This window comes from Echinops telfairi, unplaced genomic scaffold, assembly GCF_000313985.2.
Source record: "Echinops telfairi isolate 266 unplaced genomic scaffold, ASM31398v2 ScPeMD7_7457;HRSCAF=8495, whole genome shotgun sequence".
Taxonomy (NCBI): domain Eukaryota; kingdom Metazoa; phylum Chordata; class Mammalia; order Afrosoricida; family Tenrecidae; genus Echinops; species Echinops telfairi.
The window spans coordinates 42,600,016-42,604,751 of record NW_022111357.1 but is presented as its reverse complement, the minus strand read 5'-3'; positions in this window follow the sequence as shown (position 1 = coordinate 42,604,751).

Here is a 4,736-nt window from a genome sequence, read left to right as displayed (position 1 = left end):
GTGTGGCCTACCTTCACTATAGAAGGATGTTCTGGCAAGGCTTGTCCTTTTTCATCTTGCACCCAGTCCGTCATGCTCTGGCCTCTGCTTCTGCCTGGTGTGTCAGTGTGGGTTGAGGTTCCTCAGTTCTTTCCATCGCGTGAGTCAGGAGAAGCCTCCGCCCTGATGCCTGACCCAGGGATTCGGGTCTTGCTAGCCTCCACAAGAGCCGTTGACGTTGCATAAATCTCTCTGTTGATACTTACATCTGTATCTGCTCCCCTACTGTCGCTCCTCTAACAGCCTAACGTAAGACACAGAGAGAGACTCAGAAAAGGCAGAGAGACAGAGCCTGCTGCAGAAAGACAGAGAGAAGGGGTGGCGGTGACACCCAGCCTTTCTCGGTGCTCCCAAGGAGTGTGCATACTTAGTCTGTGTAGTTAGCACGTGCTAGGGGCATTATGCTCTCTGCCAGGCAATGGTGGGTCCTGGAGACCCCAGAGGACCAGGGCCACCCTGAGTCTCAGCACTCACAGCTTGGCTGTCACCAGAAGCTCACACAATGGAGAGGGCAGGTACTGTTGGTAAGGGCTGATAATACCCCCAGACTAGGGTCCCCCAGAGTCCAACATGGGGCCCTGTGTGTAGTCCAGGCCCCATCGTACTGATCACGTGGAGGAATAAATGGGGGGTGGTGGCAGGGCCTGGAGTGGATGGACAGGGAATGCAAAGACAGAGGACAAAAAGGACCCCCATGTGTGGAGGGGACCTCTCCTGCTGCTGTGTCTCCTAAGACAAGCTGCACAGCCCAAGCCCCATGCCAGGGGAGGCACTGCCCCCCAGAAGGTCAGCCCTGGAGGAGGGCACGTATAGCCCTCAGCCTGGATACTGGGCACACAGGACAGGGTGTGGCTGGGGTCTGCCTGCCCACGCAGCAGGACAGAGGTAACCCCAGGTCTACGCGGGAGGCTGGCAGCCAGACAGCAGAGCGCTCTAGAAAGATCTACAAGGGTGGAGGGACATCCTTCGTGAGGGATGAGAGATCTTTTATCTCTCAGGGAGCTGGGCTAATGTTTCCCATAAAACTCATCCCCAAGATCATAAATCAGAGAAGTGGAAGCCAGGTGCTATAAAGACCTTAAAATATCATCAGGGCCATTCGGGTGGGTGACAAGGATGTTAGCCAGAAGGAGCCATGGGCCCGGCAGGCTCTGGGGCTCCAGGGAAGCAGAAGTCAGTGGATGGGGTGCCGCCATGACCCCCAAGATCCTGCAGACCTGCAGGCCCTGCTCCAGCCTCGCCGGGGCCCTGGGCATCCACATTGCACAGGGTAACCCTCAGCTCCAACCCTGGATATGCTGGGTGGGGTGGGAGTATCAGAGAGGGAGGGCTTTCTACCCTCCCAGAAAGCCCAGGGGGCCTTCTACCCACCCCCCACCGGGTGGGGTAACAGCAACTCCTAGGTAGAGTCCCTCACCCCGGAGGCCAGCACGGCACTGGACACTGCAGGCTGCGGAAGAGTCAGCATCTTGTCCACACCTGTCCTGACACCAGGGATGGCCCCTGTGCCCTGAAACGGCTATTCACTAAAGGCCACATGGGCTGGACATCTCAGTCCCTAAAGGTGGCAAAAGAGTGTCCACGGCTCAGTGTTGGCCCCCATGTCCTCATCCACAGCTGCCTGTCTTGGACAGCAGTATGGGGTTTCTCGGTAGCTGGGGGCTGGGGTCAAGTTGACCTAGCAAACTCGACCCTCTTTGTGCAGAAAGACATGAGAGATGGTGCAGGGGCCCTTGGGATCCACCTGTGCACTGGAGCTTACATCACCAAGGAGAAGGGCCAGCCATACAAGGCATCTCAAGCCAGTTCTGAGCTGACCTTGAATGCCTGCCCAACCCCGTGGCTGTCCAATGGACCCCAGGGCACAGAGCCCCCTGGGCAAGTAGAACTGTGCGCCACAGCAGCTCAGTCAGAAGCTGATCCCAGGCCTTTCTCTCAAGACATCTCTGGGTGAACTCTCACCTCTAACCCTTCAGTTAGCACCTGAGGCACCAGCCTCAGTGAGGCACTGTCAGCACCAGCCCGGTACTTACAGCAGGGCCACTCACATCAGCAGCCGAGACCTGAGAGTCAGCTCATCGGAGGAAGTGGGGACAAGGGTAGGCAGGAGGGCCTGAGGGTGGAGAGGCAGGCAGGTGGAAGTCACCACTGGCCTGGGTACTGCTGGGGAGCAGTGGTCCTTGAAGTCTAGGGCCTATTTCCATGAGGGAGAGCCTGGCTCTGGGTGCAGCCTCTGCCCTGAAGGGGGATGCTCAGGAGCTCTCATCCAAGTGGTCCACTCACTCTCTCCCCTCTCAGGCCAGCAGCCTGGCTATCCGATGATGTGGGCATCTGCACCAGCAGACGCTGCGGATACTTTCTCACCCAGCTCACCACATGAGCAGTTTTCCTGGGTCACAGGAACATCCTACACTGGGTGCTGGCGTCGAGGGGCAGCTTGTCCAAGTGCTCCAGCCATGGGCATTTTGCCCACCTTGTCCCAGATGTCCAGTTCTACCCACCTGCCCACAAATGCACAGGTGCTTAAGAGGTGGCCACATCTGCATGCAAAACCCACAGGAAACAGGTGTTTGGGGCATCTGGAGGCAGAGGGTGAGCCCCCGTGCCTCCACACCTCCCTCGGCTCTGAGCCCACGCAGCCGCCGGGAAGCTGTCTCTGCAAAGGGGCAAAGCACACACTGCTTCCAAGACCACGCGTTTGCCAGGATCGTTGTCTTGTTTTGCTCGATTGCTGTGGGAGGTGCTGGGGGCCCACTTGAGTGGGGTTTTTTGTGTTGTTTTCTTTTTTTTTTTTCATTTGGGAAAGTTGGTGGGTAGAAAAGGAAAGGAGTCAAGTGCTCGAAATACAAATAAACCTGGGAAACCACTGCCGTAAACCACAGCGAAGCCCAGAATTAGGAGGAAAAGCCTCCCTCCCGGGCTGCCGAGCCTCTCCTGGGCTGCCGAGCCTCTCCTGGGCAGCATCACCTGCCCTGAGCCTGCAGAAGCAGCTGAGGAGTTCACTTGCCTGGTGGGCTTTCAGGTACTCGGTGGCTGCGAGATGACACTCAGGTCCCCTGCCGCCTGCTCCTACCTGTTGCACCTCAGGGGCCCCTGGAGGCTTTGAAGGCTACAGAGAGATCCACACGCTCACAGAAGCACTCGCAACTCAACACTCTCACACATACACACTCAGGCACACCACACTCCCCGCACATGCACCATTGAGTGAGGCCCAACAGTGAACCGTGGACACCACGCAAGCCCCCCACGGCCACGCCCTGCAGTGCTACTGGGGTGCCAGCGGTTAGCAGAGCAGCTGCCGGAATGACCTTAGAATGACAGTGAGTGCATGTCATCTTTGGCCTGAGCCCCGGCCAGCAGAGTCAGGGACAGGACAGGCGTGTGCAGGGGCCCCTCCCAGAGCCGCAAGGCTGATCCCAGGCCTGGGGGCTGTCTTCAATCAGGGAGAGCCAAGGAGAGGCTCCAGACTCAATTGCACCCTGATAGCATCTGGAACAGGGAACCCAGACTGTGGCTCACTTAGAGACTGGAGGGTGGAGTGGGGTAAGACCTAGAGGCTGGGATGTTCCCTGGCCAGAAGCCCCAGTAGCCCCTGGGCCGAGCGGGGCAACAGTTCTGGAATGATCGGAAGGCCCCTTACCCTCCAGGGTGGAGACGCTTGGGGCTGTGTCTAGTCTCATAATGATGCTGGGGGTGCGGGGGGACAGGCGAGCCTGGGGAAGAATGCTGCTCCTGTCCCCAGAGGCCCAGGCCAGGCTTTGCCTGGGAGCCAGAGGGACCTCTGCATGCCAGGTTAGTAAGGATGGCAAGAGTTCTCGGACCTGCCAGCAGCAGCCCCATGGCTCGTCGCCTTCTCCCTGCTCCTGCCATTTGGAGAAACAGATCATTTCAAAATCACATGGGGGGGGGAAAAAGCAAGCCCAGCTCCATGCACAGCCTCAGTAAGCTGACCTTTCCTAAGGTGCCCTGTGAGATTCCCAGACTCCAAACACCACCATTCTCCCCATCCCCAACTCCTACCTCGGCCCCGGGTCTGAAGCGAGCCCAGCGTTTCTGCTGGGATAGCAAGAATCCAGTCGCCCATCTCAGCAGAACGGCACAGCTGCCTGTACTGTAAATGTCCCTCTCCCTGTCCTGGCCTGAGGTGTGAAGGCTCGCCCACACCCTGGGACAGCCACCAGACTCCAGCCACGGGGACAGATGCAGGAAGACTGGTGCCCATTCTCGGCTGGCGGGGACCGCCCCACTGCAGGCCTCCCTGTGAGGTCCTTCCCCTTTCCTTTGGCACCCTTTTCCCATTGGGACCCCAGGTAGGGGTGCTTGGTAGAGGAGGAGAGAGAGGGGCAGGAGCTCTACCTCTGGGTGTGACATCTGTTCTCGGAGGGAGCTGAGGGAGAGGGACAAGTGTTCACTTGGTGAAGGAGGAGGTCAGTGATAGCTTGGAGCCCGAGTGTCTGTCCCTGGAAAGGCTAGGGGCTGCCTGGGGCAATTGCTGTGTGCCATGGGTCCCAACAGCGTGGTTGTGACAGTCTACAGTGCTGGGGGGCATGGTGGGGGTGTTGGACTTATTCGGGCTCTCAGGACAGCCTGGGAGAACTGCCCAGGTCCCATCCCTGGGGTCACATGCCCAGCCAAGGAGGAGAGACGGTGCTGGTTGAATTGTTTCCAGCAAGGGCACAGGGATACCACCCAGA